Below are 12641 nucleotides of genomic sequence, written 5' to 3'. Positions count from 1 at the left end.
AGGGATCCGCAGATGCGGGACCGCACCTGCGGAAAAGGAAGCGCAGAAGCGGAAGCTGGGGTGGCCAGGGTGGATCGCAGAAGCGGCCTGTTGACCGCACCAGCGGAACAGCAGAAGCGGTCCAGGGTCCGCAGGTGCGGAAATGACTGGAGCAGTGAGGTCTTTAAAAAATTCGGGGTTGAGTTCATTTCAACCCCATTTTTCTTCCATTAGAGTCGATGGGGAGCAGCGTTGAGGCGCCATTAGTGTCACTTGTCATGAGGTTAGTAATTTATGCTAGCTTTGAGTTAAATACAAGATTATATCATGGAATTGGGCATGAAAATTGTGGGGAAATTGGTATTTTTGGAAGAAGACCTAGAAATTTTATAAATTGGATTTTTACCATGAATTTGAGCATGGAATTAGGAGTAAATTATATATTTGAGCCAGTGAAGCAATGGGTAAACATTATCTTCGAAAAATTTCGGATTCCGGGCACGTGGGCCGAGGGCGTTTTGGTCAACTTTTCGATCGGAGTTAGAAATTGCTATAAATTAGATTATAATGAATAATTGAGCATATGTTAATGGATTTGCGAAACTGTTGGCTACTTTCGGAGCGTGGTGTATCAATTGGAGTCTTCGGAAGGGCGTGGAATGCCGGTTATGAATCTTCGGAGCGAGGTGAGTCTCCTTTCTAACCTTGTAAGAGGGAATTATCCCTATAGGTGAAATAATTGATTATGTGCTCCTATTTGTGGGGGCTACGTACGCACGAGGTGACGAGAGTCCGTGCGTAGCTACTATTATGCTATTGTCCGGGTAGTTAGGACCCAAAAGCATGTTATACTTGAATTATTTATGAACCCATCAATAGCTTGAATTGCTTAAATCACATTGAATTAGTAAGGGAATTACTAAAAGGATTAAACTTCATTTCTTAAAAAATTGTTAAAGGAGAATTGGTTTTATTTGGATAATTATTCCCCGATAAAATTCTAATTGGCTAGTTGAGCATGTATATTGTGTGTACCTGCGTCGCATGGATGATTCGCGAGCAGGGTGATTGTGTATCTTATGTGTACCTGCGTCGCATGGATGAGTTGCGAGCAGGGTGATTGTTTATTTTATGTTGACCGTGTCGCATGGATGATTCGCGAGCGTGGTAATAGATGCATCTATGGTTCGTGCTGTTCGACCCTCGGCAGTGCACAGTTTACATTTCTGTTGGATCGGGCCGTCGCCTCGGTGTGATTTGCGCATGTTATTTGTCGCTTGAAAATTTTTAAACGTGAAATTTGCCCTTCGTGGCTTAATATAAATTGATAAGATAATGAAGAGTAAACCTTGAAAATCCTAGATTAATTGTTGAAGGTGTTTACCTGTATTTTCCAGCTTCGTGAATTAGAATTACTACATAAATCCATGATTTCCTCATATTTTAGTATATTGTTAGTTGACCTCTAGTAAGAGTCGAAGTTGACCATCTCGTCTCTACTTCTTCGAGATTAGACGGGATACTCATTGAGTACACGTTGATTACATACTCATACTACACTTCTGTGCATTTTTGTTGCACAGGTATATGTACCTCTAGCAGCCTACTGGGCGTAGCAGGGCGGATGATTCTGGGACATGGTGAGTTGCATTATTCGAGGTGGCCCGCAGCTAGTGTAGTTCCTTTCAGCACTTTGTATTTATTTCCTATCCACTGTATTTCGGACGGAGGTTGTATTTTATTTCCCTATCAGTAGATGCTCATGCACTTGTGACACCGGGTTCTGGGAGGATTTTGGATTATTCAGTATTAAGTCCTTTATTGACTTTAAGTTCATTCCTTTTTTGTAAAATCTTTATTGTTTAACATTCTTCGTATAAGAAAAATGTTTTCCGCAAGTACTAAAACTGGAATTTAATTATGCATTCTTGGTTGACTTGCCTGACAGCGGTGTCCGGCGCCACCCCGACCCTTAGTGGATTTTGGGTCGTGACAACATGGTATCAGAGCACTAGGTTCCTAGGGTCTCACGAGTCATGAGGAAGTCTAGTAGAGTCTCGCAGATCGGTACGGAGATGTCTGTATTTATCCTCGGGAGGCTGCAGGACTGTGAGGAGTACCTCCCTTCTTGATTCCTTATCGTGCGATTTGATTTCATGTGAGGCTTATGCCTTTGTTTCTTTCCTCTCAATCCTATGCGTCGCGAACCGCTTGTCATAAATCCAAATTGAAGGACCGTAATGGTACTACCGATGTGATAGGTGATGTTTCTCCCGTATAGCTGATCAGATTATTGTCGTCGCCTAATGGAAGAATATTTTATTGTTTCAGCCAGTAGCGGTAATTTCGAGGGCTTTGAGGCTAGGCACAAGTTGCCGCGATGCTTATGAATGACTATTCTACAGTAGTAATATGATGGTAGGGTGTTGCCCACGTATCAGGGCAGTGAATGATTTAAAGGGAGGTTTACTCAGTGCATAATCAAGAGATTCAGTATTTTATTCCCGGGAGGGAAAGGCAATCGAACTAAGGATGGTCAGATATGGACTGATGGAAGTAATGAGACTTGGTAATTGCAAGCGTAGTGGAGTTTTCTCCTATGATGGGGTACTGTTGTCCTAGTTGGACGTATTAAGTTTGTCGGTGTTATGATCTTCTACAATCCGCCTTTGGAGCAGGACATTGGGAAATAGTATCGGAGATGCAACTACCAGATATCGCAGGGTGCGGTGGTTCTGGATTGAATCAGTATTTCAAATGTGGCGGTTCAAGAAAGATGACCTTCGAAAAAGTTTGGAGTTAGTAGCAAATTGTGGATTCAAGTACAATGAAGATAAATTTTATTAAGACAACGACTGAGCAACAATAGATGAGAAGGACATATGGGAAGTGTCAGGCGGAGTTTTAGACTTCTAAAGGGCCAGACTTAGGGAGCGCAGGCCGAGCAGTTGATTAAAGAAGTGAGTTTGCCCAAAGTGGGAGAGCAGCAGAGCTGCGTAGGGGCATGGTAATGAGATGACTATGCACCTTAAGGGAGTCTGGAACGATTTGAGAGCATTGGTGCTTGGTTATTGGGGTTTACGGATCTAATTTGAAGTAGGGATTCTTGTGCGGCCGGAGATTTAATATAACGGAAAGGAGCCGCTTAAATGAAGAATGATGTATCATGACTTGAACTGAAGGGATGTTGTCGCGCACTTAAATGATGTCCACGAGGGGTAAATGGATCTGTGCAGCTGGAGAGTGAGCTCAGACTCAGGAAGGGTCATTGACGTCGAAGTGATTGTACCCCGTGCAGCGGCGTTGGAAGATGCCGGGGAAAGTTTTCTATAGGTGGGTTACCCAAGTGAGCAGGTTAGCAGTCGCGTGGTTGGCGAGGCTCCTGCAAAGAATTTTATCGGTTATGTAGTAGAGAGATCGGTCATGCGAATGCAGTGGGTGAATCAGAGTATAAAAGAATGGGGCTTTGCGGAAGGAATCCGAGAATTTATACGGTTGATCGCGCAAGGTTATGTCGACGAAAGCTGGGGAATCTTGGTGAATTCCAGAGTTGTGAAATAATGGCTTCATGCTAAGTAGGAGAGTCCCACCACTTATGATTGGGTTGCATGGCTAACTACTTGCGAGATTTTTGGCTATTAGCATATCGACGGGCTGTTTCAGCAACGGAAAGGACCACAAGTGGTAATTTAAGTAAAGGAAGTATTAAAGGTGGGCTATCGTTGGTCCTATTGGCCCATGTTCAGACTTGGGGAAAGATTCAGGATTTTGCCTTGTATAGATGCGGGTTCCCAGGGAAGTGATTCGGCGGGTTCTTCGCCAAGAGGGTATTCATGTGATGGAAGACTCATGGAGTTGACTATATTCGGGGCCAAGTCAGAGCGGGTGGCTCTCAGCAATGGTCCTAGGGGAACTCAAAAGATAAAGTATGGTACCTAATGATTTCGAGCCTATAAGTGCAGTTAAGAATAAAGCTTTGTAGCAGCTTATGAGAAGGTGCCGAGAATGTTCTATGACATGTTAACTTGCGGTATAGCATTTGAGAGATATGAAACAGTTTGTGGGATTTGAGACAACATGGTCTCGTGATTCGAGGCCACTCGAGATGAGTGCAGATGGAGTATGTTATGTGTTGGATGGAATTCGTATTATTTCTAAGGTAAGTAGGGTGAATCGAAAGAAGATAGGTTGGTTAGCCATAATTTAGTTGGCATGTTGGTGGTAGAGATCAACTCTTTCAACGTGATTAAGTTATGTAAGTGATTTGTGGCGGTGCACAAGAGGCTTGTCAGCCGCCGTAATTGATATTATTCTGAAGCATTCTACTGTTATGGCTTGTTATGTGGGAGCAGATTCCGGAAGGGCTATGGTGGCTTAGACCACTACTTAGAGATTTGCATATTCTACGATTATGAGAATTCACCTATGTGATACTATGGATCTCCTGAAGTGGGTTAAGTGAAAAGTTTCATATGATGAAGTGTTAACCTGTTAGTGGTTCCGGAGTTATAATGAAAAGCATGTCCTATCGTATATTGGCACGTTGGGTGCAGTGAGTAGTATGGAATTTGAGGTGAAGACCAAAGTTGCAGTTCGGTGTTGACAAGGATGTCGCGAGCTCGGATGAGCAGGAAAGGAGTTTTGATGATTAAAGATTCAAACCAAGTATGAAGGTTTGCGATGATGTCATTAAGTTGAGGATATATGCCTGGAGGGCACTCAGTTATTAAGTTATGGACTGTGGATGAGTACTCCGGTTATGATGGTTGTCCTTGTGCGTTATGAGAAGAGGGAAATTGGTATGGACCTTGGAGAGGTTATTAGCCTAGTCAGTGCAATCAGAATCGACTTGAGGTCGGTGGATGGATTCAAATGTGAATAGGGGCTCTATGTCAGGCCAGTTGTGTTCATTTCAGTAATGCGCTCCTTATGGAGTAGTCAGGGTGTTATTTCGTTGCCAGATATTTCATGTAATAATATATTGCGCCGTGTGAGTTGTGAGATGGCTTGGGATATGGCTTACGTGTTGAGGATCCGCGTAGAGATGATGTTACATGAGCAGGATGGCTTTTGAGATTTCAAATCGTATATCGCACCTCAGTTGTGCTCGAGTTTTTGTGGCTTCTAGCGCTATATGTCTCCCCAGGGATGGAATTATGCACTTAGTGTGCTTGTGACCAATATTCTGTATATTATTGAAATGAGCAATCTAGCTCGGTGCGTATCTCCTTATGTGAGTTTTATGGGTGGATCGGGTGGCACGCCGCCATGGTTATGTTGTTCGGATCGAGTTGCGCGCCGCAACAGTGTGAAGCTAAGTACAGTTCCCCGTATCTGTTTTATGTGTTTTGTTTCCTATTTTTATAAGGAAAGCTCATGTTAGCTGTGTGCCCGCGTCGCATGTATGATTCGCGAGCGGGGTGTTTGTTTAATTATGTCGACCGCGTCGCATGTATGATTCGCGAGCGGGGTAATTGGATTTCCTTTCCAGAGTTCGTTTTCATTATATCGTGTTTGAATGGTAGCCTATTGGCACATTGTGGCATCATATGAGACTTTTGGTCATGTCGGGGTGGCTTATTGCCTGTGCAGTTCGTACTGGGTGAGACGAGATTTTTGGATTTAGGATCAGTGCAATCTGATTACGTGAAATATATTAAGGAGCAAAGATCATTATTTGGTTCAGAATGAAGTAATGATTCTTGTCAGAAGTACAGACTCAATGATTGGTTGATTCGGCAGTTGATTATGAATTTCTGCACATCTCTTCCGTTGTGGCGGCATTGTAAGAGTTTGAGTAAGACCTGTGTATGTCATGGGGTGCAATGGGAGCATCAGATTCGTGGAATTTTTACTAAGTTGATCAGAAAATGTTATTGTGGTCCGGAGAATAAAGTGATGGTAGATATGAATCCAACAAAGTTATGCAGCCGTGTTTAGGTACATCGTGTAGTGATCGATATGGTGATCTTATGTTGGAAACAGGTCGGGCATAGAATTCCGGATGTTGGAATTGGGCTCTAAGGCTTATTTGCCTGAATAAAAGGGAATATCTTCAGAATTGATCGAGCTGATGTGCTCAACTGAGTTGTGGTAGCACGGGAAGGTGCATGAGAAGTTAAACAGTGATTTCAGACTACACCGTGTAGTTCTCAGAACGTTCGAGGACGAACGTATGTTTAAGTGGGAGAGAATGTAACAACCCGACCGGTCGTTTTGAGCTCTAGCGCATCGTTCAGCAGTCAGAGACCATGAGAAGCTTCATTTCGGGTATTATGACTTGTACGCACGGTCGGAATCGAATTTCGAGAAGTTCAGAGTTGATTTGGAAAGAGAATTCTCATTTCGGAAGCTTAAAGTTGAAAGAATTAACTAAGATTGGATTTTTAAGTAAACGATCTTGGAATCGGGATCTGAAGGTTCCAGCAGGTTCGTATGATGGTTTCGGACTTGGGCGTATGCCCGGATCGGGTTTTGGATGACCCGGGAGCGTTTTGGCGCCTATTGTGGAAAGTAACATTTTGAAAGAAAATTCATAAGTTTGGGCTGAAGTGCATTTCAGTGATATCGATGTCCGTTTGGGATTCCGAGTCTGTGCATAGCTCCGTATGGTGATTCTGGAGTTGGGAGCGCGATCAGAAGTGAATTCGGAGGTCCGTAGGTCATCTTGGATCCATTTGGCTAAAGATGGAAATTTGAAGGTTTTTGAGAAGTTTGACCGGAAGTGGACTTTTTGATATCGGGGTCGGAATCCGATTCTGAAAGTTGGAGTAGGTCCGTAATGTCGAAAATGACTTGTGCGCAAAATTTGAGGTCAATCGGACGTGATTTGATAGGTTTAAACATCAGAAATAGAAGTTTAAAATTTCGAAGTTCATAAAGCTTGAATCGGGGTGTAATTCATGGTTTTAGCGTTGTTTGATATGATTTGAGGCCTCGAGCAAGTCCGTAACGAGTTTTGGGATTGGTTGGTAGGTTTGGTTGAGGTCCCCAGGGGCCTCGTGCGGATTCCGGGTGGTTAACGGATCGAATTTGGAGTTGAAGAAAAGCTGAGGCAGCTGATATCTGGTATTTCCGCACCTGCGATGTTTTGGCCGCAGGTGCGGAGCCGCAGAAGCGGCCAGGAAGACCGCAGATGCGGATTTTGGTGAGGGGAGCTGGGACCGCAGATGCGGGACCGCACCTGCGGAAAAGGAAGCGCAGAAGCGGAAGCTTGGGTGGCCAGGGTGGATCACAGAAGCGGCCTGTTGACCGCACCTGCGGAACCGCAGAAGCGGTCCAGGGTCCGCAGGTGCGGAAATGACTGGAGCAGTGAGGTCTTAAAAAAATTCGGGGTTGAGTTCATTTCAACCCCATTTTTCTTCCATTAGAGTCGATGGGGAGCAGCGTTGAGGCGCCATTTTCGTCACTTGTCATGAGGTAAGTAATTTATGCTAGCTTTGATTTAAATACAATATTATATCATGGAATTGGGCATGAAAATTGTGGGGAAAATTGTATTTTTGGAAGAAGACCTAGAAATTTTATAAATTGGATTTTTACCACGAATTTGAGCATGGAATTAGGAGTAAATTATATATTTGAGCTAGCGAAGCCATGGGTAAACATTATCTTCGAAAAATTTTGGATTCCGAGCACGTGGGCCCGAGGGCGTTTTGGTCAACTTTTCGATCGGAGTTAGAAATTGCTATAAATTAGATTATAATGAATAATTGAGCATATGTTAATGGATTTGCGTAATCGTTGGCTAGTTTCGGAGCGTGGTGCAACAATTGGAGTCTTCGGAAGGGCGTGGAATGCCGGTTATGAATCTTCGGAGCGAGGTGAGTCTCCTTTCTAACCTTGTAAGAGGGAATTGTCCCCATAGGTGAAATAATTGATTATGTGCTCCTATTTGTGGGGGCTACGTACGCACGAGATGACGAGAGTCCGTGCGTAGCTACTATTATGCTATTGTCCGGGTAGTTAGGACCCAAAAACATGTTATACTTGAACTATTTATGAACCCATCAATAGCTTGAATTGTTTAAATCACATTAAATTAGTAAGGGTATTACTAAAAGGATTAAACTCCATTTCTTAAAAAATTATTAAAGGAGAATTGGTTTTATTTGGATAATTATTCCCCGATAAAATTCTAATTGGCTAGTTGAGCATGTATATTGTGTGTACCTGCGTCGCATGGATGATTCGCGAGCAGGGTGATTGTGTATCTTATGTGTACCTGCGTCGCATGGATGATTCGCGAGCTGGGTGATTGTTTATTTTATGTAGACCGCGTCGCATGGATGATTCGCGAGCGGGGTAATAGATGCATCTATGGTTCGTGCCGTTCGACCCTCCGCAGTACACAGTTTACATTTCTGTTGGATCGGGCCGTCGCCTCGGTGTGATTTGCGCATGTTATTTGTCGCTTGAAAATTTTTAAACGTGAAATTTGCCCTTCGTGGCTTGATATAAATTGATAAGATAATGAAGAGTAAACCTTGAAAATCCTTGATTAATTGTTGAAGGTGTTTACCTGTATTTTCCAGCTTCGTGAATTAGAATTACTACATAAATCCATGATTTCCTCACATTTTAGTATACTGTTAGTTGACCTCTAGTAAGAGTCGAAGTTGACCATCTCGTCTCTACTTCTTCGAGATTAGACAGGATGCTCATTGAGTACACGTTGATTACGTACTCATACTACACTTCTGTGCATTTTTGTTGCACAGGTATATGTACCTCTAGCAGCCTACTGGGTGTAGCAGCGCGGATGATTCTGGGACTTGGTGAGTTGCATTATTCGAGGCGGCCTGCAGCTAGTGTAGTCCCTTTCAGCACTTTGTATTTATTTCCTGTCCACTGTATTTCGGACGGAGGTTGTATTTTATTTCCCTATCAGTAGATACTCATGCACTTGTGACAACGGGTTCTGGGAGGATTTTGGATTATTCAGTATTAAGTCCTTTATTGACTTTAAGTTCATTCCTTTTTTGTAAAATCTTTATTGTTTAACATTCTTCGTATAAGAAAAACGTTTTCCGCAAGTACTAAAACTGGAATTTAATTATGCATTCTTGGTTGGCTTGCCTGACAGCAGTGTCCGGCGCCACCACAACCCTTAGTGGATTTTGGGTCGTGACAGTTGTCAGCAATAGTGTCTTTGGCATCACAGTCTGTGCGCGCGGCGTTGTCTGCGCGCGCGACGCTGTTGGCATCTTCCTGCGGCTTGACGCTGGTGAGGGATATTGGTGGAGCGACAGAGGCACCTGCGCGCTTGTCACTTGGTGCGGCCAAGACCACGGGGCCGTCCGTGGCGCTAGGCATTGGGAGGCTTGCTAGGACGCCACGGGGCGCGCCCAAGGGGTCATGGGGTATGGCTGGAAAGTCGCCCATGACATCATGCACATAGACAATTACATGTTAGAAATTTATCGTCTCTTCTAGAGACTTCTAGTGTAGCCCACATATAAGGTAATAAATTATTTACCTTGTATTCCAAAAAAATAATATATTAGATAATATTCTGTAGTTATGCATATATGGTAGTTTCTTTGTCGGAAAGAAATAATTTTTATTAGGAGCCCCTAGGGCAATTATACTTTATGGAGAAGTCCCTAGGGCTAAATTATTTTTCTAAGAGTCCCTAACCTACCTATAAATACGCCTGTGACTCCATCAGTGTGGCATCCAGCGATAGGCACTGGCTAGAAGGCTCCCTAGATTTTCTGCTAAAAGTTTCAAAGGTAATTCCCTACAACGCTTGAACAACAATGGCTGAAGGTACGTTCATTGTTTAATTTTCGCTGCGTTGGCTCTGTATCTGTATTCGAATTTTAACATGTGATATCAGAGCCACCCTTTAGTCGTATTGTTCGGTGTCACGTTCTGGTGAAAACAGTATGGACAAGGTATTAGTGAAACTTCTATAGATTTTATTGTGTCGATATTGTCTATCTAGTAATAAATTGGATGCATATGAAGATCCATAACGATGTAATACTTTCTTTCAAGAATGATGCTTCCACGAATTTCCATCGCGAATTTTCTTTACAAAATAGATTTGTATGTGCCACGATCTTTTATATGTTGATGTTAAATAAAATTGGTTCTAAAATAATTTTGTTTGGACACTGCTTGCGTCAGTTTATGATAGTAGATCTATATGTTGTGATTTGATTGTTCTCTTCTCTGAATTCATATTACTAGGCATTATGTCTTCTAGAAATAAAACTACTAATATGCCATCTGAATTAATTTATTCTCAAGTCTTGTTTTCAATTTTGTTCAAGATTGTGGTTGAATCCTTTAATTAGATATTTTTATTTTAAAGGAATTCGAGACTATCTTTTCGTAAATATCTTTAGTTGTCTTTGCAAATTGATTGATTTTGTGGCTTTCACTGTAATAATCTAAAAGGACTACAATTGCTAATTTTGGACATTATTGAAATCCAATGAATTTCACTAACAATCAGAACACTTCTTGAATTATGTTTGGGTTTGCGTTCATGTTCTGATTTAAAGTTCACTGTTTTACATTTATTTATTTTCCTTATTCTTATGATGTTTGAGATTAAAAGGAATGGAATCTGTTTTGTACGACAATAGTCAAATCTTTTAAACTAGGAAATATGTTTAACAACTTTGCTGTTGTTTTGAGTTCTTATAATTTTTGGAATTATAAGAATTAGCCCCTGTGGCAATATAGTATCTTGCTTATATTCAGGGTGATTAACATTTGGTTAAGTAGATTATTAAGGGTAATTACTTAGATATCATTTTGAGTTTTCTTTTATATGATGTACTTAGAAGTAGCCACAGCATCTTGAGTACTTGATATAAAAGAACTTAAGTTGTTTAATCACATAAAGTGCAGTGATTAAAATTATAATGATATCTATTTGGTCCTATTATCTCATTAAAATTGTAACTCGGCCCTACAGGGAGGTAGCCATTTTGGTAAGATTAATTGGAATGAGATAGTAAACCTTTAACTTGAAAATTATTTTATACCCATGATCTCGTCCAAGTTACACCCCTATTTGAGGTTATGAAATGGTCGATGCAATAGTAATACCCAACAAAGAATCGGGTCGAATTCCACATGGAGCTATACGAATAGGATTTAGAAATATATATTATGGTGAATGAGCTTGAACTATCTTAAATTACTCTTCCACAAAATTGGTTGATTCTATGTCTAGTTTAAACTAAGATAAATAATTGAAACTAAGAAATTGTTTTTGTGGTTGTTTTCAAATAATGTAAAAGGCCTAGGGCTATGACCTTCACCTAGATGTTTGCCTAATGGGTTGTAAACTTTAAAGTTTGTTTTGTTGGTCGGGGTGTATTATATTTATCAACACTCAAGTACCCACTCAATACCTCTCACTAAGAGAGTGATTTTGCCCAATTTGGCTTTCTCAAGTCCAAATGGGTATTGCACAACACAGTTGATAAAACGCTCAAATCGGGTTTTACTATCTCTAAGTTCAACCCTTAATTGGGACTATCAATCTCTTAATTTTGTCCCAATTTCTTGTTAGCCAAGTTTTCCTAGACCAAGTCAAATTGGCATAAACTAATGTTTGCAACCATTAATTCTACAATTAAAAGCAAGAACAAGGCTAAATAATAAATACCCAACCATAAACAAGCAATAAATCAAACACCCATTAGGTTTACACTCTAAGGTTGGGTCACAACCTTAGTGAGAATCTAGCTACTCATAGTGGGGATAGAAGAAAACAAAGAAGAAAACATAATAAAACTCATATTAAAAGATTAAAATATGAAAATTCGATGTTAAATCACAAAAATAAGCTAAAGTTGCCTAAAGAAGTAAGAAGAAACGGCTACAGCACTTTGAATATTCAAAACTTAACCTAATTTCGTGAAATTATTCAATTTAAACAAAGCTGGAATTTTCGGACAAAAAATACCCTTTTGGAGGTTCTGTGGCCGCACAATTCCATGTACAGTCTGCACTTCTCTTCAGTCTTGACAGGAGTTGAATCTGCGGCCGCACAATTCTAAAATACGGCCGCATCACTCATATTCTGCGGTCCGCACATTTCTTGGTGCGGCCGCACAGGCCTCTTGCGGACCGCACATTTCTATGTGCGGCTGCGTAGCTGACTTCTGCGGCTGCACAATAATTGTGTGGTCCGCACTTCCTTTAATCTTGAAATGAGAACTCTCAGAATTTATGCTTTTGGTTAGCTTCTGCGGCTGCACATGAACTTTGTACGTGGTCCCTGATAACTTTTCTTCACAATCTGCGGCCACAGATGGAAATCTGCGGTCCGCACTTTGAGCTTTTGTGCCTGATTTTGTCCTTGAGTTCATGTAATACCCTATATACTAATAAGGGTATATAAGTCTTTAAGAAAGGTTTTTAAAAAAATATAATAGGAGAATGGGCTAAAGCCCATTCAGAAGGAAAAGAAAACGTGAAAAAGGGAAAAGGGGGAAAAGAAATGCAGCAAAGCTGATGCTAAACAACAGAGAAGAAACGATAAAAACCCATAGAGGAGGAAACAAAAGAAAGAAGAAGAAAGAGGCTAGAACCAAACCTTGAGAAATTTTAAATACGCACTAGTTCTTACAGGTAATACTCGAATTTCTTATCTGGGTTCTTTTCTTCTGGTAATTCTTTTTATCTCAGTTCAT

Source organism: Nicotiana attenuata, chromosome 6 (assembly GCF_001879085.1).
Source record: "Nicotiana attenuata strain UT chromosome 6, NIATTr2, whole genome shotgun sequence".
NCBI classification, from domain to species: domain Eukaryota; kingdom Viridiplantae; phylum Streptophyta; class Magnoliopsida; order Solanales; family Solanaceae; genus Nicotiana; species Nicotiana attenuata.
This window is presented reverse-complemented; position numbering follows the sequence as displayed.